At 53.0% G+C, this 22,942-nt stretch overlaps 1 pseudogene; it reads right to left on the bottom strand.

The window, feature by feature from the left end:
- Positions 1–6,735: 6,735 nt before the first annotated feature.
- Positions 6,736–19,626, bottom strand: LOC147526292 (interleukin-11 receptor subunit alpha-like; annotated as a pseudogene).
- Between the last annotated feature and the right edge of the window lie 3,316 nt (positions 19,627–22,942).

Genomic DNA, 22,942 nt, shown 5'->3' with positions numbered 1-22,942 from the left:
GCCTCAGCCGGGCGGGGGGGCAGGGTGGCGATGACGACCCAGCAGCCCTGTGCCGCCCCCCCCCTTGTTGTTGTTGCTCTTGTTGTTGTTGCCGCAGCTCCGGCCGCTCGCGCTCCGTAACCGCCGCCGCCCCCTCCCGCCGAGGGACCATCAGCCGCGAACGAACCGGCGCAGCGGGGCCCGCCGCGCGTCTCCGTCCTTTCCAGCCGCGGTTCGTTCCCGCACACGAGCGGCAGCGCCGAGGCAAATGCCGCGCCCGCGGCCCCGGCCGGCAGCGGCAGCGGCGTTCCCGGGGCGCCGCCGGGCGCGGTGGGCGGCGCGGCGCGGGGGTGCCGGTGTACCGACTTCGTTGGAAGAGGGGGAAAGAAATAAGTCTGTCTTTCGTTCGGGGCCCTGGATTAAAAGATTCGATGATGACTTTTCCAGGCCGGCAGCATCCTCACAGGTGGCTGCACGCCAAAGTTTAACGTCTATAGTGTCCCAAGTCCTTGTCAGGCCTCCGGTACATGGGCTGATACCCAAACCAGGAGTACCGGGAGTTTTATCAAGTTAGAACTGTTAGTAGTGCTGGTTTCTCTAGCACTTTGTCCCAATCGCTTACCTCCTCCTGTTGAGGCAGTTGTTGCTTATTTGTGTGTGGGGTTTTTTTTTTCTTTTTTTTTTTTTTTTATTTTTTTTTTTTTTTTTTTTCAGTCGCTTACTTCTTCTTTCCTTTGGTTCCTAATTCTTCGTGTTTCTGATAATATCTTTTGCATACCCCCCTGCAATCAGGGGCCAATATCTTTTTCCAAGTTTTAATCCACGCTCCTCTAAGAAGCTTCCAAACAACGACAATGCAACATCCCGTTCCATCATCTCGTTCCCAGGCTGTCATTGCAGCATTCCCCATCCCGAACCAGACCTCGGTCTGCCTGACTCACCGGTCAGCCGTAGCGCTACGATTCCGCCTCTCTCGGGCGATCCGCCTCTCACGGGCTATCCGCCTCTCTCGGGCCGTCCGCCTCTCTCGGGCGCCAGGATGGCCGTCCTCTCTCTCGTCCGCGTTGTGGTCGTTGAAAACCCTCTTGATCACGTCGGGGTCACCAGATGTTGCGGCCGAAGACAGGGAAGCAAGACGCATCAATATGATGAGTAAAAAGGCTTCAGCTTTATTCTGTGATACTGCTCTTTTTATAGCATAGCTCGGTTCTGTGCACGCTTTCACGCGCTGTACTTAGCAAGCTAATTGGTCTAGCACTACTGTTCACGCGACAAGCACGAGTATGATACACACTGTGATTGGATACAGATTTCTACGTTTGTTACAATATTTTAATATTTTTGCAGTTAGTATGTTTTGCTCAGAATCTTGTTTTTCATAGTTTCATCCTTCTTGTTTTTCCCAGGGACAGTGTGTTTTTCATAGCTTCAACCTACCTTCTTATCTCAAGGACAGTGCTCTTTTTATATTCGCTGATACACATTCCTTACTGTTAACACTTTAGCTGCAACAGCGTCCTCGTCAAGATAATAAGATACATTAGCTGCAATGAAAGCCTTAGAAATGTTATCATATCCCTCTATAATTGGTAGATTGACAGGAATTATTCCCCATGGCAAGGGCTGGCCAGCTGCTTGGAGGGTGGGTATGCAGGCCGTTACACTAGTAAGATTGTGCATTTTTCCAAATCCTTGGATCAAAGTCAAAATTAAATTCTCCTCACCCTCCTCTGTGCATAGTACTCCTAATCGGTTCAAACAGATTATTAATGTCATTATTGAGATTTTCGAGTAAATTTTAGATATGTTGGTCCTACTTGTTCGGCTTCCCATTCTTGGGCTGCAGCTGGTTTTATCCTACTGTAGTGGATCCAGGTTTCGATCCCAGAGACTTTCACTGCTGTATGCGTTGTGAGCAGGACTTGGTATGGTCCCTTCCACTTTTCCTTCAAAGGTTCATCATTCCAAGTTCAAACATAGATCCAGTCTCATGGCTGAAAATTATGCACCTGGACATCCAAGGCGACAGGTGCAGTCAATGTGATGTACCTGTGTAAAGAGGAGAGAACTTTTCCCAAGGATATGACATAATGTTTTAATGATTTTTTCCCCAATAACATGTGCCTTCCCAATTCCGGTTACAATTTGATAAGGCCTCCCGTATAAAATTTCATAAGGACTCAACTTCTCTTTGGAACTTGATCTGATTCTAATTCTTAATAAAGCTAGTGGCAATGCCTCAGGCCATCTCAGCTGAGTCTCCTGACATATCTTACTAATTTGTCTTTTTAGACTCTGATTCATTCTTTCAACTTTTCCAGTCGTAAATCCTATCTTATTTAAAAATATTGTAAACCTCTTGTACTATTTCCACTACAAAATAAGGACCCATATCCGATGATATTCCCTCTGGAATCCCAAATCTAGGAATTATTTCTCTTAACATAATTTTCTTACTTCTCTAGTTTTGTTGGTTCGACACGGGAAAGTTTCAGGCCATCCTGAAAGAGGTATCTACTGTTACCAAAAGGTACTTCTATCCATTACTTCTAGGTAATTCAGAAAAATCAATCTGCCAGTATTCCCCGGGGAGATATCCCCATTTTACCTCTCCAGGTGGAAGGGTTTTTGTATTGTTGGGTTATTTTTACAACAAATTTGACATTGTCTAACAATTCCTTCTGCGTGCTGCTGCATTCTGGGTCCAATCGCACATCTCAACAGCCAAAACTAACACATCTTCTCCCATATGTGTATCTTCATGAGTTCGATGCAACAATTCCCTTATAATTGGAGCTGTAACTATACATTGTCCATTGGGTGTGACTCACCATTCATTTTTCTTATCACAATTCAAAAGTTTAGCTAATTCATTTTCTTTTGTATTGTATCTCAAAGCTTTTGATTCTATTTTTACCTCTGGAATTAGAGCACCAACTATTTTACTAAAGGATACGCTTTTGCTACTTCATCAGCTCTTTGGTTTCCTTTAATCATGTTGGTCTGTTACAGCCATTTCCTTGGGTAAAGAACCTGCTGTGAATAGTTTCATAATTTCCACTCTATGTTTTACAGGAGTTCCTTGAGAGGATAGCAGTCCTTGTTCCTTCCATATGGCTCTGTGAGCATGTATAACTCCAAAGGCATACTTAGGTTACATCATCTTGTTCAATTAACACAGCGTGATACTGAACCATTCTACTTGGGGATAGTTGATGATGTCCTTTTTGTTCCAGGACTGTCAGTACTGCATGTGAAATGAATACAGTGATCTTCTGTCCCATACTTAATTTTTGAGCTTCTACAGGTCTTTTTCAATCCCCCAATATCTGGGTCAAAATTTCCAAAGCCATTTGTAGTGTTTCACGTACATATAACATAAAAAAATTGGTCAAATTTGGCAGTCTTAAGGCAGGAGCTTTCATTAAAGTCTTTTGATATCATCAGAGCCTTTCCGGCACTCTGGTGTCCACTCCAGGGCTTCTCCTGGCCCTTTTATGGCTTCATACAAAGATTTGGCCATCAGTCCAAAATTGATATCCACAGTCTGCACCATCCTGTCATTCCCCAAAATCTCCTTAATTCTCTCTTTGACTCGGGGAGGCAGAAGTACGACATATTGCCTCCTTTCATTCAGTTCCCAGCTTTTCTCCTTGGGAAACAGTCTTTTGTATCACCTGTGCCTTTTTCTTAGACACCTGGTACTCTGCCAGTCCCAGAAAATTTAGTAAACTGGTGGTTTACACTGTTCCTTAGGTATATGCAAACTGCCTACTAAACCCTTCATGAAATTCTTACAAAAGTTTTAACCCCTTCATTGTTGGATAATACCAGGGCATCCTCCCCCCGGGCAGCTGGGTGTGCAGTACTCAGCACTGAGCATCTTTAGCTCCCCCAAGCACTGAGCTTGCTGCTTCCTTTGGGTCCCCACTGCCCATGTGTCACATCTACAGGTTGTTGGGGTGGGGGGGCATCCCAGCAGGCAGCCGCGTTGCAGGCAGGCAGGACTTCATGGCAGCATACAGAGCTCTCACGTGCTCTTGGTATCTCCAGCTGCCAAATGGATGGCAGGTTGCCACGTGCCGGTCATAGACCAGAGCGTGGTTTTTGTTCATATTCTCGGGAACAGAATTAAGACTCAAAATGGAGTCAAGCACCAAGCAAATTTATTAGAGAGAGAGAGAGGAAAACGCTAAGAGAGAGAGAGAGAGAGAGAGAGGAAAGGAAAGGAAGAGTTAGAAGAGAGATACCATCACGGAGTTGCAGCATCGTCTGGTGGGGGGGTGGTGTTCTGTCTGCCACTGTGATGTTCCGATGATGTTGTGGGTGCCGCCTTCTTCCTCTTCTTCCCCCCCCAGTTGATGTTGGTCAATCCTGTTCCTTTATTGGGGTTCCTCATTACATATTCATTATTCTTTTGAGAATCATTTAGCATATTCCAAGAACAGTTTTGCTTAACCCCACCCACCACCCGGCAGTGGTGCGCATGCCCAATACTGTCACTCAGGGGTCTCCAGGCCCCTCTGTTCTTTGGACCCCGGGTCTGGGCACATGTGTGGGAGTTAAGTTTTTTATAAGCTGTTCAGGAAGTCTGTAGCTCAGTTGGTGTTTTTTCTTTCCGTAATGTTCAGACAGATATCGCAATTGGTGCTTTTTTTGTTACAGCAATGTTGAGAAAAAAATTTAACATGGTCCTTTACCCAGGTCCTATCTCTAAAGCTTCTATCAGAGAGGAAAGGGGCCACTCTACAGGGCCAAGGGCAGTGGGACACAGTGATGAGGACCCAAATGTGTGTCTCCTGCCCGCAAGCTGTCCTGATCACACCCCAGTCACCAGAACTGGGTGTCCCCAACACCTGGCCAGCCCAGCCCTGGCTAAGGAAGGGGACAGAGAGCTTGGCACATGGGGACAGTACAGCTCTGGGTCCTCTCTGCCCAGCCTTTCTCATCTACCTACCTGAGCTTGCCTGCACAGCACAAACATATGTTGCCTTGTGGATGTGCAAGGCTCTGTGTCCTGGTTTCAGCTGGGACAGAGTTAGCTCTTCTTTTTAAAAGCTAGAAGAGCTCTGTGTTTTGGTTTTAGTCTGAGACTTGCTCTGAGAAGAACGCTGACAGCGCACTGATGTTTATAGTTGGCACTGAGACCTCAAGGACTTTTCAGCTTGGCATGTTCTTGCCAGTGTGCAGGAGCACAACAGGATAGGGGGGAGCACTGACTGGGTGGGATGCTGGAGTCCAGCAGAAGGTGATGGCAGTGTGACACAGCTGGACCTGGCAAAGTCTGGAATGCACCTGGGAGAGAGGATGTGGCTGTTGGGCCCAAAAACCCAGGTAGGATCTGGCCCCTTATACTTCCCCAGCTTGGTGACCTGCCTTACTTGGTCCATGGAGAGTTCTGCTCCCATCCAAGGATGGTGCCGTCCCAGTAGCACACTGGAGATGGAGGGCTGAATCCTATCTCCCCTATCCAGAGTGAATGCACTCACTAGGAGCAGTGAGAGGCCAGGACCCTGCAGAACAAAACACCAGCATGAGCAGCCCCCATGCACCCACACCTGGGATGGGAGTGTAGGGGCACCCAGTGAGGGCAGAGCCTCAGGCAGGTTATCGCACAGGGGGCTGTTGGACACACGCCTGGCAGTGCCACAAGCCATTGCAAAGGGCACAGCCCTGCCCCATCCTCTCCAACCCAGTCCTTACAAGCACGCACACATACACACACCCCCCACCCACCCCTTCGGCTCCCTCTGCACCCTGGGTTCAAGGGCAGCCCCAGGGCCCAGCCAGGAGTGATACATGTCCCCCCGGAGGGGCAGGAACAGGGATTCACCCTTCGCTGGCTCTGCTCCCTGCACTCCCTGTGCCGCCACTGCCTGACTTTACACCCAACCCCATCTGGATCTCATCGGGCTGCTGGCACTGTGCACCGGGGCCGGGAGGTACCAACACATGGAAGCGATTAGAAGGGCTGGGTCAAGGAGCCAGGAGGGAGCCACATGCCAAGTGAGGGCAGCTGTCCCTGCCACCGGCTTGGCGAGGGCATGGGAGATGCCCCAGGCAGCTGCCTGCATCCTCTTCTAGCACTCAGCAAGGGCTGGCCCGAGTGAGGGTCTCTCTCAGCCTCCCCCAGGCTCCTGGGGAGGGGTTGCCCTGTCTGGGGACCAGCCCTGCTGTGCATGCACCTCCTGCAAGGACTGTCCCCAAGCTGGCATCTCTCCTCCTGCCCAGCGCCACTCACCTCTCCCCTGGCCCAGCACCATGTGCAAGAGAGGGTCTTGCCTGGGCAATGCCAATGCTACCCCCTTTATTGGCATCACTGCTACGTCTGGCCATGGCACAGGGGTGAGGGGCAGAGGGATGAGGGTCCCTTCTGCCTGCTGGTGGCTGGTGCAGGGTGATGGGCAGGACTCAGTACCCACGGGAGCCTGCACTCATGGTATCCCTCAACACCGGGCAGTGAAGTTTGGGGCTGGCTCAGTGCCCCATCCCATGTGTTCAGCAGCACCCGGCAGTGGGGACTGGCCTGTCAGGGTGAGTCCAAGGTGCCTCCAGCTGGGTCCTGGCAGGCACAGGCAGCCCAAAGCTCCTGGGAGCAAAGCCTCTCTCCTTAGGGTCCATCCTGCACCCTCAGGGTGCTGGGAGTTCTGGCAATGTCTACAGCCTGGGAGGCATGGGCCCTGAGAGGGCCAGCAGTGGCATCAAGTCCCACACATGAGTGAGTGGGTGCAGGGAGCAGGATTCAGCCAGGACTCACTACAGGATCTGAGCCTCTGCCAAGAAAGAGGGCAGGAGGCGAGAGGGGGCACAGCCCCACCTGCCCCCTTCCCCAGAGCAGCAGTGGATGAAGCCCCCCTGCTCTGTGCCCCCCTGCACCCTGACTCACTTAGCAGCACCTTCAAGTGGGCGGCAGCAACCAAGAAGTTGTGGGGTTTTGTATTGTCCTTGCTATGTTTCCTCACCTGGAGCCTGGGGACAGAACAGCAGTGACTGAGGACTCCAAGAAGCCCCCTAGGCACTGGGACAGCTTGTGGCCTTGAGGATCCAGCTCTGCATCCCCACCCAGCTGTGCCCGGCTGCTCCAGTGAGTCAGCTCCAGGGCTACAGCAGGAGCCAGTCATGAGATCAGGCAGGGCTGGGATGAGGACAGGGACTGACAGCAGAGCCACAGTGTCCTAGTTTTAGCTGGGACAGAGTTTTTTTTTTTAACAGCTAGAAAAGCTCCATGTTTTGGTTTTACTCAGAGGCTCACTCTGAGAAGAACGCTGATAACAAGCTGCCAAGGACTTTTTAGTGTGCCGGAGTGCAGAAGCACGGCGGGATAAGGGGGGAGCACAGATGGGACAAGGGGGACACGATTCCCCTTGTGATTTGTGTGGAACTTAAGACTGAGGGCCAAACTGGCCAATTAGTATTCCATATCATGCAGCGTCATGCCCAGTATAAAAGCGAGGGTCAGACGGGAAGAAGGGCTTTTGCGCTTTGGCTTTTGCCGCTTTTGCTCTTTTGCGCTTGCTGTGTTTTTCGCTCTATTGCTTTTCTTTTTTTTTTTTCCTTTCCTCTCTCTCTCCCAGTACTCCCACTCTCGGAGTACTATCTCTCCCTCTCTGCCCCTCTCTATTTCGGGGCCTCGCGTTCGTCCGGGATTTGCAGTTTTCGGGACGAGACGGGCTTCGCATATGAGGGGGTGGTGAGCACCTACATTGTATTAAATCATCTGTATTAAATCACTCTTATCTCAACCCACGGGTTTCACGTTTATCCTTTAATTCTCTCCCTCATTCCTGGGGGTGGGGGAGGGGGAGTGACCAGCTGTGTGGGGGGGGGACGGTTTAACCTAACCCACGACACACAGCATGGCAGGGAGAGCCCAGCAGTGGCAAGACGAGAGGGGACCCAGGGATAGGGTCAGCCAGGCAGTGCCTGGGGACAGGACTCCCAGGGGCAAAGGCATATGGAGGGATCTCTGTGCTGACCCTGGAGCAGGAGAATCCCCAGGAAGGCAGGAGGCTTTGGGGAGACATTAGTAGCAGCAGCGTCTTTGGGGGATATAGAGAAAAGTCCCATGGATGTGGGCTCCTCAGGAAGACCTCAGGCAGGCTGGGCAGTGCTGTGGTTGGTGGGGTGTGCTGGGAAGAGGTGTTGATGTGGGGAGGGAACAGCCCTGCCAAGGGGGCAAGGGGAGCATGAACCACCTTATGGGGCTGGTGTCAAGTCTGTTTGGGCAGGGACTCCAGAGCAGGGTTGGGGGGATATGGGACACCCTATGCTAGGGACTCAGGGACCAGAGTGGGATGGGGACAGGCAGTCACGCAGACCCCCTCCAAACCCAACCTACCAGATGAAGATGGCGATGATGAGAACAGCAGCCAGGATGAAGATAGTGAAGATCCCAAGGGACATCAGGATGGCCATCTTCTCCAGGGGGTCGCTGTGGTCTGGGATAGAGAGACCATCATGGCTAAGGGATGCCACAGTGCCACAGCCCCCAGCACCTGGTAGGAACCCTGCAGCCAGGGCAGGTCAGTGCAGGGATGGACCCTGTCCTCCTTTGGGGTCTGCTCCCACCCTGGAGAGTTGCTGGATCCCAGTACCTCCATGGTGCCCTGCAGCCCTGGATGCCTCAGAGAGAGGAAAAGCAGGGATTCTCTGGCTCCACCCAGAGATGGCTCTGGCCAAGCTCCCTACAGACCCAGAAGGGTTCAGGACCCTATTGCAGGCTCCTGGACACCCCAGCACCCCAGACACACACAGGCATGGGGCAAGAAACCCTTTCCATTACTCAGCCACACGTGCACCCAGGCAGGCAGCTGCTTGCGGGCAGACCCCCTCCTGCCCACCACCCCCAGCTCTACTCACTGATGAGCTCAGGGTTGGGAGCCTGCGAGGGCTCCTCAGCCAGGCTCTCCAGTCTGGTGTCTGTAGTGGTTTCTTCACTTGCAGTGGTGGCTGGGTCTGGAAGAACAGAGAGGTTGAGAATCACCCAAACCCATGGAGTGCATCCCAAGAACCCACAGAGAGGAGCAAGGAAGGGTGCCCCTGTGCCCCAGGGATCCTGCAGTCTAAGGATGCCCCCAGGGTGCTAATGGTGCTCTGGGGAGCCCTGCTCTGCCCTGAAGCTGTGGGGGGCCATCCCCAAATGACAGCAGCACAGGTGCAAGCCTGCCATGGGACTGGGAGCCACTTAGACCCCTTGCAGCTCTGCCTTCCACCATGGGACCAGTTTTTGGACAGTCCATAGGACGAGCTTTTTGGGTCAACTTTAAGAGACCCCAGGAGCTGGGGCTTGATCCGAGTGATATTTGGAAGGGGGACTGTGTGTGTGCCATGGAGAAGGGGCTGGAGAGGGGTAGCCCAGGGTGCTGGAGGGGCTTTGGGGAGAGATGGTGCAACCCAGTAGGGTCGCTGGAGGCTGCAGCCTGAGTCCCTCTTCCTGGAACCTCAGTGCTCCACTCACTCCGGTTCCCCACATCAGGAAATCATAGAATGGTTTGAGTTGGAAGGGACCTCAAAGATCATCTAGTTCCAACTCCCCTGCCATGGGCAGGGACACCCTCCACTACACCAGGTTGCTTAAAGCCTCATCCAACCTGGCCTTGAACACTTCCAGGGATGGGACATTCACAACTTCTCTGGGCAACCTGTTCCAGTGCCTCACCACCCTCAATGTAAAGAATTTCTTCCTTATATCTAATCTAAATCTGCCCTCTTTCAGTTTAAAGCCATTGCCCAGTGTCTTATCACTACATGCCCTTGTAAAAAGTCCCTCTCCAGCTTTCCTGTAGGCCCCCTTTAGGTACTGGAAAGCTGCTATAAGATCACCCCAGAGCCTTCTCTTCTCCAGGCTGAACAGCCCCAACTCTCTCAGCCTGTCTTCACAGGAGAGGTGCTCCAGCCCTCGGATCATCTTTGTGGCCCTCCTCTAGACCCGCTCCAGTAGCTCCATGTCCTTCTTGTGTTGGGGACTCCAGAGCTGAACACAGTATTCCAGGTGGGGTCTCACGAGAGCAAAGGGGCAGAATCACCTCCCTTGACCTGCTGGCCCCACTTTGGATGCAGCACAGGATATGGTTGGCTTTCTGGGCTGCAAGCGCACATTACTGGCTCATGTTGAGCTTCTCATCCACCAGCACTCCCAAGTCCTTTTCCTCAGGGCTGCTCTCAATCCATTCTCCGCCCAGCCTGTATTTGTACTTGGGATTGCCCCGACCCACATGCGGGACCTTGCACTTGGCCTTGTTGAACTTCATGAGGTTCTCACAGGTCCACCTCTCCAGCCTGTCAAGGTCCCTCTGGACGGCATCCCTTCCCTCCAGCGTGTCCACAACATCACACAGTTTGGTGACATCTGCAAACTTGCTGAGGCTGCACTCGATCTCACTCTCCATGTCGCCAACAAAGATGTTAAATAGCACTGGTCCCAGTACCGACCCCTGAGGAACACCACTTGTCACAGGCCTCCACTTGGACATTGAACCGTTGACCACAACTCTTTGAGTGCTACCATCCAGCCAATTCCTTATCCACCGAGTGGTCCATCCATCAAAACCATGTCTTTACAGTTTAGAGACAAGGATGTCATGTGAGACAGTATCAAATGCTTTGGATAAGTCCAGGTAGATGATGTCAGTTGCTCTTCCCTTATCCATCAATGCTGTAACCTCATCATAGAAGGCCACCAAATTAGTTAGGCAGGATTTGCCCTTAGTGAAGCCATTTTTCATGTGCCTTAACATAGTTGCCAGGAGGATCTGCTCCATGATCTTGCCAGGCACAGAGGTGAGACTGACTGACCTGTAGTTCCCTGGGTCTTCTTTTTTCCCCTTTTTAAAGATGGGGGCTATGTTTCCCCTTTTCCAGTCAGTGGGAACTTCACCAGACTGCCACGACTTCTGAAATATGATGGATAGTGGCTTAGCAACTTCATCTGTCAGTTCCCTCAGGACCCAAGGATGCACCTCATCAGGTCCCATGGACTTGTCCACCTTTAGATTCTTTAGATGGTCTCAAACTCGATCTTCTCCTACAGTGGGCGTTTCTTCATTCTCCCAGTCCCTGCCTTTGCCTTCTGGGACTTGGGCTGTGCAGCTGGAGCTCTGGCCCGTGAAGACTGAGGCAAAGAAGTCATTGAGTACCTTGGTGCTGACTTGGATCATGTGCTCCAGCCCAGTGAAGGCATCTGTGATCACCTCAGACAGGTTCACTGTCTCCACCTGTGCAGGGCAGAGGGGAGCTATGAGGCAGGAGGGTGCACCCCTTGCTGCCCTCCTCCGGCCCTGTGCCTGCCCTGCTCCTGTGCCAGCTTTGCCTCCCCTTGCCCACCACCTACCACGGACCAAGAGCGGTGGATGACAGGACGGTACTGGAGCCGAAACCTGAGCTAGAAGTGGGACTCCTTGGGCCAGGAGGAGGGGGAATTCCAGCTCACATAAAGCCATCGCAGGGCCAGGGGGATGGGCTCCACCACCAAGCCCTCTGGAGTATCTGGCTTAACTGCATGGGAGAGGACAAGGAGCCCTTGTCACACCGAACCACCGCACAGAGGGGTGCTGGGCTCCCTTCCACCACTCGGGGCTGGATGCCCAGGGAATGAATGGACAGGGGAACAAATGGATGGAGACTCACTGATGGCCTGCATGGTGACGTCAAGGAGGCAGAAGCTGGCGCCCAGCAGGTTCACCTTAGTGATGTTTGGGCAGTAGGAGCTCCAGAATCTCTGACCCATGGACAGTGCAGGTGCCAGGGTGGGCCAGATCCTGCAGGCATGGCCCCACGTGCCCGTTCTTGTTCCTGCAGATGGGGAGGCGAGGTGGTGACATGTCCCCCCCACCAGCTGTGCATAGTTTCCTGGTACTGCTAAGGAGGTGCCATGTGGGGAGCCCCCTGTGCCAAGAGCTTGGTGGAAGAGGCAACCCCTGTTACAGCTTGGGCAGGGTCCAGGCAGTTGCCCTCATCCCCCCAGAGCCCAGCACATCCCTCCAAGAATGACTGATGGGACTCCCATCCCAGCCCCACAGTCCCTGCTGCAAAGGTACCTCCCTGGGGCAAACCCTTCTCTCAGGCCCCCAGGCTTGGGGAGCCAGTTCCCCCATGGGGACACCCAGTCCTTGCCTCAGGGACCCCACTGAGAACAGTAGCAGAGCCTTTGGGATGAGAGCCAGTCCCCAGGGCACAGGACCAGAGTGGGAGCCAGTCCTACCTCTGTTTCTCTTCATCTGTCAGCGATTTCTTCCTGCTGTGGAGAGAGATGGAAAAGCAGACAGTTAGGACAGGGATGGCATGAAGCCAACCCCACCATGACCCAGAGGAGGGACAGAGGTCTCTACCCAGGTCCTGGGGGGCTGCTCCGCTGCACTCCACTCCCACATTGATGCACATGGGCAACACAGCACGAGGGCTGGAGCTAAAACCATTCCCAGACCCTCCAGTGAGCAGTAGGAGCCAGGGGCTGGGGGTTCCAGAGGAATGAGACAGGGTGCCCAGAAGGGTCCTCCATGGAGGACACCCCTCACCCGCCTAGAGATTCATTGCACAGCAGCAACAAAGGCACAGGGATATTGATAAAAGCAGCTCCCCAGCAGCTGGCTTCACTTTCACCCTACAGGCCCCAAACATCCCTGCTTCCCACTGCCAGCCCCTGCTGAGCCCCCTGCTATTGCAATTTTCAGCAGGGCTATGCTTTACAGACTCCAGCTGACTTCCAAGCAGCCTGCTAATTTGGCCTGCTGGGATAATTAGAAGCAGCTGGGCTCCTTTCTTCCTGAAGCATGCAAAGTGCTTGGCAGCTTGCAAGGAAACATCACCTGTAGGTGGTGATATATCTGGTCAGGAGGAAGGTCTCCAGACTGGAGGTCCAAGAGCAGAAGTTCTCATAGTTGGACACTCTGCAGGGCACAAAGGGGACCCCCGGAAGGTCTGGAGTTCAGGAGAAGCAAGTCAGCAAGGGGTCCCCAGTCCTGCAGCTCAGCTAGCACACAGAGATCCGTGCATCACTGCAAAGTCCCCTCTTAGCAAGCCAACCCCCCTGCTAGGGGTATGGGCAGTGCCAACCCCTCCTTCTCGGCTGCCATTGCTGGTGCATCCTGCACCCCAGTCCGTGGACACACTACTCATCCCCCAGCCACAGGGACACAGCGTGCAAGAGGCCACCATCCTCACTGTGGCAGCTGTAGGTCTCTGCAGCGGCCAAGCTGGTGCATGGCAGCACCAGCCCTCCCTGCTGAATGGCTGAGCCCTCTAGCAGTGCCACGGCACTTGCCCATCTCCATTGCACCGGTGATCTGGGGAGTGCAGGGGGGGGAGGCACACAGCACCCTGCATCAGCCCCATTCTGAACACACCAGGCAGCCTCAAACGTAAATAATTTAATGAGACTGTCATAAGCTTTTCCTACCAAACCACCTGTAGAAACACGCCCAAGAAGCATCAGTTAAAAGGTCTCTGTCAAAACCATGCTGGTAACTAACTGGGAACATTCTGCCTGAAAGTAAAATATTTTGATGATGGAAAAAAAAATCCCAGACTTAAAATACACTTAAAAGCAGCAACCAAAAATTACTCCAAACACCACATGGGCCAGAGTTTAAGGGGATAGTGCTGAGGGGGAAGGACTGGGGGTGGTCAGAGAGAAGGGAGAGTGTGTTAGTGTGGACAGAGAGAAATAGTTTAAAAAAAAAGTTTCTTCTCCTGACTGCCCTGGGTTTTCATGGAAATGCTGTGGAAGGTGAAGGCAGAGCTGCTGCACCCATCACCCACTGTGCCTCTCTGTGGCAGGGGGATACGCTCTGGGTGCTGGCTCACTGGTGACACAAGCTTGCCAGGTCTCAGGGCCACTGACTGGTTCAAGACCAGCCTGGAAAAATGACCCTGCAGCTGCAATGCTCAAAGGCATCTTTCCCTGCATGGACAAGGGAAGAGCTGAGGACACTGTATGATTTGCAGCCAGCTGCTGCTAACATCCCCGGGGGACAGTGCAAGCCCTGCCCGGCCAGCCTGGCTGCAGGTGGCAATGCCCAGAAACCCAGGGGCACCCCAGACCTCTACATGGTGGCAGAGGGCATCTCTGTAGACCCCAGCCACATCCCAACCCCTGATCTCCATGGTGATCCCTTAGTGGTCCTCCACCACTCACCCTGAGGGCCACCCTGCATCCTCCCACCCTTCAGCACCCTCTGTCCCAGGGCCCCTCCAGCACTCCCCATCCTCATCTCAGCACCCCATGAGCTCCCCTGCCTCAGATAGGCTCTTTTGGGCAGCTGCCCACCCCTGCCAGCACGGCATGGGGGAAGGCAGCACCAAGCCCCCCCCGACATACACGTTGGCTTAATAAATGGCCTGACTGAGCACTGCTGAAACCTAACCACAGCTGAACACCACCACAGAAAGAAGAAACAGGGCAAGCCCTTCCTCACTTGCCTGAAGACCACAAACAAAAGAGGAAGGAACTGCAGAGCGGGGGAAGACTCGGAACCTTTGCCCACCCTGGGTGCGGCAGCGTGGCAGAGGGCCAGGTGCCCTGGGCCAGGCAGAGCTTCAAAACCATCTGCCCAGAAAGGATCCCCTTACTTTCTGCAACCAAACTCCCTGGCCAAGGGGAAAACAGGCATGCAATATGAGCTCACGCACACATGCGTTTCCAGGCCACCTTCCTTAGCGGCTCTGCACCCCAATGGATGGGCACACACAGGTGGAGAAAGCATCCTTCTGTGCTTGCACCAGTGGTGACATCCCAGGGACAGGGAGTCCTGGCACAGTGGCCCTGGAGCCGAGCCAGGGCAGAAGGAACAATCAGAGCTTTTCTTCCTCCCTGCATACTGATCCCAGGCCAAGAGGCGTTTGCCACCTGCCAGAGGCTAGGTGACCTCCCATGGCTGTGGCCAGGGCAGTGGGACCAAGTCCAGCCTGGGGCTGTGGCTTGGCCCCAGCAGGGAAGGCAGTGGTGCTGGATCCTGCACCCCTGGCACAGGATGCTCTTGTCACTAGCATGGCCAGGGTGATCGGGCTGTGCATGGCACCCACAGGTGCAGGCCAGAAACGCAAGGTGCCACCCTCCATCCCGTACTGATCTCTGTCCTGCTGGGCATCATTTTAGCCCATCCAAAGGTTTTTGGGGAGATGCAGGGAAAAATCCTGCTGTGAGCCCCTTCCTGCATTCAAACCAAAATGTCATGAGCCAAAACATCCCCCCATTCCCCCAAATCACAGCCATGTGCACCAGCACTGATGCCAACGCAGGGTGTGACAGTCCTCCTAGCACAGCCGCTCTGTGCCATGCCCTGCCATGGTCTGGCAAAGCCCGGTGCAGATTGCTTTAGGAGGCAAACTTTTCATTGCACTCAGTGCTCTGAAAGACAGTGGGTTTGTTTTTTTTTTTTTTTTGCTTTGCTTTATTTGAAGTCGCTCTTCAAAGAGAACAAGCCACACGCAGAGCCAGGGGTGGCAGGAGGACACACACGCAGATGATGCTGTGCCAGGGGGCTGAAGATGGCAGGGGAGAGACATGGGATGGTCCTCACTGAGCACAGAAAGCTGGAGCGCCTTCTAACCTCTCCCCAGGGTGGTCCGGGGCAACATCACTGCAATGGAGATGTAGCAAATAAAACAACCCAAGAGCACTTGGTAGCTTTGCCCACCACGTGCTGGACCCTGCCAGAGTCACTCACCTGCAAAAAGCCACTCTGCGATGGGCAACATCTGATGCCAGCTGGCTCTAACGCCCTGGACATGGCATCATGCTGCATTCCTGCCCCTGAGCTGATGGAGCGCTCCAGATCCTCCTCTTTGCTAGTGCCCACTGTGGGAAACCCATCCTGTAGTCAAAGGCGATGGCATTTCGAAGCAGCAGAAATTTCCCTCTTCTTGCTTTCCTGCAGGGTTGGAAGCGCAGCGCCCTGCTAACCCCCTCTCCTCCTGGCAGCCCTGCAGAAGTGCTGTGTCTCGCTCTGAGGAGCTGCAGGTGGCCTAAGCCCATCCCTATGGCCACTGCTCTGCCCAGAAACCTGGCAGCATCTCACCCCTGCAGCATTGGTGGCCTCCATCCCCACCAACACTGCACACCTCGGCACCATCCTCTCTTCAGATGCGAGTGAAAGGCCGGAGAGTTTCGTACCCAACAGCACGGCTAGACCCAGAGGTGGCACAAATCCATGGCACCAGCTGAGAATTGCATCAACATGCACCTTTGGGGTGGGAGGAGCATCAACTCTGCTGCTGGATCGGTTCCCTGCAACCAGACACCCCTGTCCCTTAAATGCCACTGGGTGCCCAGAGAAAGCCCAGCAATAGGTGCCGGTGGGGAGGGAGGCATGTCCCCCACCGCCTCCAGGTGACAAGCCCCCAGGACCACTGGCAGTGCCCAGGGGCACCTCCTCGCCCACCCTGGGCACTGCTGGGGTGATGCTCCCCAAGGCCAAGAGGAGAGCTCCACTCACCATCCCCAGCACTTTCGATGGAGTGCTGAGCACCCATGGACCCCTATGCCTGCTAGGCTGAGCTGAGCCAGCATACACACATGCACACTTGCACCCACTGTGACCCCAGCACCCGCTGCGACCCCAGCACCGGCTGCTGGAATTACCCCAACTAAACCAGTAAAACCAGTCACAGCTTTTCCCTGTGAGGCCAGTGCAGTCCAATAACCCCCTTGCAGCCTGAATGCGGGGCTAAACCCCAAGCAGCCCATGTGCAGGGCTACATCCATTACAGTCCCAGTGTGGGGCTTAAACCAGTGCAGCTCAAACATGGGATTAAGCTCCACACATCCCAGGAGTGAGATTAAACCAAACTCAGCCCATGAGTGGGATTAAATCCAGTGCAGTCCAAATGCAGGGTTAAACCCAGCTCAACCCAGGAGTGGGGTTAAATCCAGCAGAGTCCAAATGTGGGGCTAGACCCACTTTTCCTAGTTTTAGCTGGGACAGTTAGCTCTTCTTTTTAGCAGCAAGAAGAGCTCCGTGTTTTGGTTTTACTCAGAGGCTCGCTCTGAGAAGAATGTTGATAGCAAGTTGATGTTTGTGGTTGGAAGTGAAACTCCAAGGACTTTTCAGTGTGCCGAAGTGCAGAAGCACGGCGGGATAAGGGGGGAGCATAGCCGGGACAAGGGGGCCACGATTCCCCTTGTGATTTGTGGTGGAACTTAAGATTGAGGGCCAAACTGGCCAATTAGTATTCCATATCATGCAGCGTCATGCCCAGTATAAAAGCGAGGGACAGCCGGACAGAAGGGCTTTTGCGCTTTGGCTCTTTCGCCGCTTTTGCTCTTTTGCGCTTCTGCACTTTTGCTCTATTGCCTTTTTTTTTTCCCTCTCTCCCAGTACTCCCACTCTCGGAGTACTCTCTCTCTCTGCCTCTCTCTATTTCGGGGCCTCACATTCGTCCGGGATTGCAGCTTCGGGACGAGACGGGCTGCGGATAAGAGGGGGTGGTGAGCATCTACACTGTGTATTAAATCATCTGTATTAAATTGTTCTTATCTCAACCCACGGGTTTCCCGTTTCTCCTTTAATTCTCTCCCTCATTCCTGGGGGCGGGGGAGGGTGTGACCGGCTGTGTGGGGTTCGGTTGCTGGAGCGGCCTAACCCACAACACCACTGCAGACCAAATGTGGGGCTGTGCAATTCAAATGTGGTGCTAGTGCTAAACCCAATGTAGTCCACGAGTGGGGTTAATCCCAGCTCAGACCAAGCACAGAGTTAACCCCAGCACCGCCCAGGAACTGGTTCATTTCCACAGCCAAACTAAAAGGCAAATCCCCATCCACCTCAGACAAACCCTATCTCCTGGAAATGCTCTGCCAACCACAGCCCTGCCCATGTCCAAACCCGAGCACAAACACCCCCCCATACCCTGAGGGTCACCTCTCTCCTCCACAGGGCTGTCGACCACTAGTGTGGCCCAGTGCTGAGGGGCCAGGGGGCCACCCCATGCCTCGGCATAGTGGCAGGGCAGGCTTTTCTTACCCTGGCTGAGAAACTCCCACCCCAACATCCCAATTTCCAATTTCCACCAGACGCTGCCCCAGCCTACAGGAAGAAGCAGCCTCTGGCTCCTGGTTGTCCCTCCTCTCCCCGTCACCTTGAAGTGGGGATTAGAGTGGTACGGAGGTACCATGGCTCATCCCTGTTATCAGGGGCAAAGAACATCTGGTGAAGATAACCGTCTCATTGCCATCAAGGAAGATGGATCGCAACTGTTGCCTCAAGAAATCTTGTCCTTTAGTTGAACTTTGCTCATTATAGAATCATAGAATGGTTAGGGTTGGAAGGGACCTCAAAGATCATCTAGTTCCAACCCCCCTGCCATGGGCAGGGAAATCCTCCACTACACCAGGTTGCCCAAAGCCTCATCCAACCTGGCCTTGAACACTGCCAGGGATGGGGCATCCACAACTTCTCTGGGCAACCTGTTCCAGTACCTCACCACTCTCAATGTAAAGAATTTCTTTCTTATATTTAACCTAAATCTGCCCTCTTTCAGTTTAAATCCGTTGCCCCTTGTCCTATCACTACACACCCTTGTAAAAAGTCCCTCTCCAGCTTTCCTGTAGGCCCCCTTTAGGTACTGGAAAGCTGCTATAAGATCACTGCGGAGCCTTCCCTTCTCCAGGCTGAACAGTCCCAACTCTCTCAGCTTGTCTTCATAGCAGATGGCATCCCTTCCCTCCAGCGTGTCCACAATACCACACAACTTGGTGTCATCTGCAAACTTGCTGAGGGTGCACTCGATCCCACTGTCCATGTCTCCAACAAAGATGTTAAACAGCACTGGTCCCAGTACCGACCCCTGAGGAACACCACTCGTCACTGGCCTCCACGTGGACATTGAACCGTTGACCACAACTCTTTGAGAGCGACCATCCAGCCAATTCCTTATCCACCGAGTGGTCCATCCATCAAAACCATGTCTTTCCAGTTTAGAGATAAGGATGTCGTGTGGGACAGTGTCAAATGCTTTGGACAAGTCCAGGTAGATGATGTCAGTTGCTCTTCCCCTATCCATCAATGCTGTAACCTCATCACAGAAGGCCACCAAATTAGTCAGGCAGGATTTGCCCTTAGTGAAGCCATGTTGGCTGTCACCAATCACCTCCTCATTTTCTATGTGCCTTAGCATAGTCGCCAGGAGGATCTTCTCCATGATCTTGCCGGGCACAGAGGTGAGATTGACTGGCCTGTAGTTCCCTGGGTCTTCTTTTTTCCCCTTTTTAAAGATGGGAGCTATGTTTCCCCTTTTCCAGTCAGTGGGAACTTCACCAGATTGCCACGACTTCTGAAATATGATGGATAGTGGCTTAGTAAATGTCATTATAATGTCATTATAATTATAATGTCATTCAGCACGCCTCGGTGGCACGAACGGTAAGTTCTGCGGCCGGGGGGTGGATTGAGGTGGAAAAAGCGAGTGTTGAGTGAGCTAAAAGCCAGGCATCGCCAGGCGGGAGCCAGGATCTCCTGTGTCCCGGTTCCGGCAGTGCCTACGGGACTGCTGACGCAGGGGGGCGGCCCCGGAAACAGGTGCGGGAGATTTAAATGGCCCTGGGGAGCGCTGCGACCCGGAGCGGGCAAACAGAGGTGTGGCGCGGCAGAGTGAGGGGCGTGGCAGTTTGCGCAGGCAGAGCGTCGAGCCCAGTCGGAAGTCCATGACTGTCATGGTGGTCACTAGGCATAAAACGAAGGCTGCCCCCAGCCCGGTGCCAGCCATGACCGACGCAGCCTCCCAGACGGTCCCCCACTGGGTGCACGCTGCCACCCAGGGAAGCTGTAGGACTTGTCCCCCAAATGTATTGGCTCAGGTCACCGCCGGGGAAGTCACTTGTGGGAGCTGTGCCAGGGTGGAGGAATTCCTCCACCTGGTGATGGAGCTCAGAGAGGAGGTGAACAGGTTGAGGGCCATCAGGGAGCGTGAGAGGGAGATTGACCAATGGACCAGCACCCTGCGCTTCCTCCCTCAGACCCAACAGGCTATCACAGCTACTCAGACTGAGGAGCCCTCACCCTCTCCCTGCCTGGCCGGGAAGAGGAATTCAGGTGGGAATGAGGAATGGCAGCAGGTCCCTGCCCGGCGCAGCAAGCCTGCCCCCTCTGCTCCCACATCTATCTCCCAGGTTCCTCTGCATAACAGATATGAAGTGCTGTAAGTGGAACCAACCCCCAGGGAAGACAACAACACACACATGATAGTATCCTTCCTGAGGTCCATACATACCATGAAGACATCCTCAGTTAAGAAGAAAAGGTGGGTGATTGTTTAAGGAGACTCCCTTTTGAGGGGTGTGGAAGGCCAGATTTGTAGACCTGACCCTTTACATAGGGAGGTCTGCTCCCTTCCTGGGGCAACAATTAGGGATGTGATAAAAAAACTCCCGTCTATAGTCAGGCCCACAGATTACTATCCCCTTCTTATTTTCCAAGTTGGAAATGATGACTCTAGGAAAAGAAACATTTGGGCAATTAAGAGGAACCTCAGGGTTTTGGGAAGAATGGTGAAGGGATCGGGGGCCCAAGTGATATTCTCCTCTATCATACCGACTTCAGGACATGACATGAGAGGGAAAACGAAGAGCGAGGATTTAACTATTTGGCTACAAAAGTGGTGTGAGGAACAAAACCTAGGTTCTTTAATCATGGGCTGACCTTCTCAAGGCTAGGCCTTCTATCCAGGGATGGGGCGGGTTTGTCTCCATGGGGGAAAAGGCTACTTGCTGCAGAACTAGCTGGGATCATCAATAGGGCTTTAAACTAGATGTGAAGGGGGGGGGGGGCATTGCCAGACTTGGAGGAATAACAGCTGAGGACGGCCCTCCAGTGTCTGATGAAAGAAGGAGTGTAGGCAGGTGCCTTCGGCCTGCCACCTCAGTGATAGTAGGGGATGATATGTGTAGTAAGGGGCAACACACAAGTTGCATTGAGGTAAAAGAAAATCCCATAAATAATGACTTAGGAATTAAAGCTACTCCCCCTAGGGGTGCAATGGGGTCAAGAGCCCAACTTAAGTGCTTCTATACGAACGCACGCAGTATGGGCAATAAACAAGAGGAACTGGAAGCCCTCGTTAACCGGGGAAGCTATGACATAGTTGCCATCACAGAAACATGGTGGGATGACTCGTATGATTGGAGCGCTACCATGGATGGCTACAAGCTCTTCAGGAGGGATAGGAGAGGTAGGAGGGGTGGCGGGGTTGCCCTGTATGTAAGGGAAGGTCTAGAATGCTTAGAGTTTAATGTTGGGGATGACTTGGTGGAGTGTCTGTGGGTAAAAATCAAAGGGGAGCCTATGAAGGCGGATATTGTAGTGGGAATCTGCTACAGGCCACCCTATCAGGAGGGTGAGGCTGACGAACTATTCTTTAAACAACTGGGGGAAGTCTCGCGCTCACTAGCCCTTGTCCTTGTGGGTGACTTTAACCTACCTGATGTCTGCTGGAAGTATAACACGGCAGTTAGAAAACAGTCTAGGCGATTCCTGTAGTGTGTGGAGGACAACTTCCTATCACAACTGGTCAGTGAATCGACTAGAGAAGGTGCTCCCCTAGACCTGCTGTTTGTGAACAGAGAAGGTCTCGTGGGAGATGTGATGGTTGGAGGACGCCTGGGGCATAGTGACCATGAGATAATAGAATTCTCAATTCTAGGGAAGGTTGGGAGGGGGAGCACTAAAACGGCCAAGCTGGACTTTGGGAGAGCTGACTTTGGGCTGTTTAGAAGTCTGGTTGATAGAGTACAGGGGGAGACAGCTCTCAAGGGTAAAGGAGCGCAGGAGGGCTGGTTACTCCTCAAAAAGGAAATTCTGGAGGCACAGGAGCGAGCTGTCCCTGTGTGCCAGAAATCGAGTCGCCAGGGTAGAAAACCGGCTTGGATGACCAAGGAGATTTGGGAACACCTCAAAAGAAAAAGGGATGTCTATAAGTTTTGGAAGAATGGGCAGGTGTCCAGGGAGGATTACAGGGAGGAAGTTAGGGCATGCAGGGAGATAATCGGGGGGCAAAAGCCCAACTGGAACTTAGACTAGCCCGCTCCGTAAAGGACTGCAGAGAAGGGATTTGGAGAAGTACTGAGAAGACTCAATATGAGTTAGCTGCAGGAAGTCTCGTTTATTGCGCAGTTCTTATTGCTTATATAGACAGTATTTGCCAATAATCCTGAGACCACACCTTTTCTACACCATTATTGGATGATACATATGCTTGTCATATTTAACAGCTTATTTCAAACAGACACCTGCCTAGCAAAGCTCTGCTCTAAGCAAACACTACTCCCTTATCATACAGCATAGTTTTCTTATCCTTAACTTCAAGGGCATTCTGCCCTTGAGGCCTAACTTTTGAGCTACAGTCTTTATTTACACAGGGTTTTCTTCGTGCAGTCTCTTCAAGGATCTGCACTCCAACAAAGGACAACAAAAAGTCCTTCTATAAATACATTAATAACAAAAGGAGGGCTAAAGATTACCTCCAGCCCCTACTGGACACAGGGGGTACGTTAGTCACTAGGGATGAGGACAAGGCTGAGGTCCTTAATGCCTTCTTTGCCTCAGTCTTTAATAATAAGGTTAGAAGTTTCCAGGTGAGCCAGCCTATGGTGTCTGAGGGCAGGGAGGGAGAGCAAATCGAAGCTCCTGTGATCCAAGAGGAACGGGTCAAGGATCTGCTTCGCCAGCTGGATGCCCACAAGTCTATGGGGCCTGATGGTATCCACCCGAGGGTCCTGAGAGAGCTGGCGGATGTCACTGCCAAACCCCTGTCCATTATCTTTGGGCAGTCTTGGCTCACTGGGGAAGTTCCGCTGGACTGGAGGCTGGCGGATGTTACCCCCATTTACAAAAAAAGGGCAGTCTGACCTCGGTGATGGGCAAAGTCATGGAACAGGTTATCTTGAGTGCTATTAATGAGCACATACAGGTTAACTGGGTGATCAGGCCCAGTCAACATGGGTTTATGAAAGGCAGGTCTTGCCAATCAAACCTGA

Source organism: Tauraco erythrolophus, chromosome W, assembly GCF_009769465.1.
Source record: "Tauraco erythrolophus isolate bTauEry1 chromosome W, bTauEry1.pri, whole genome shotgun sequence".
Taxonomy (NCBI): Eukaryota; Metazoa; Chordata; class Aves; order Musophagiformes; family Musophagidae; genus Tauraco; species Tauraco erythrolophus.
This window is presented reverse-complemented; position numbering and strand designations above follow the sequence as displayed.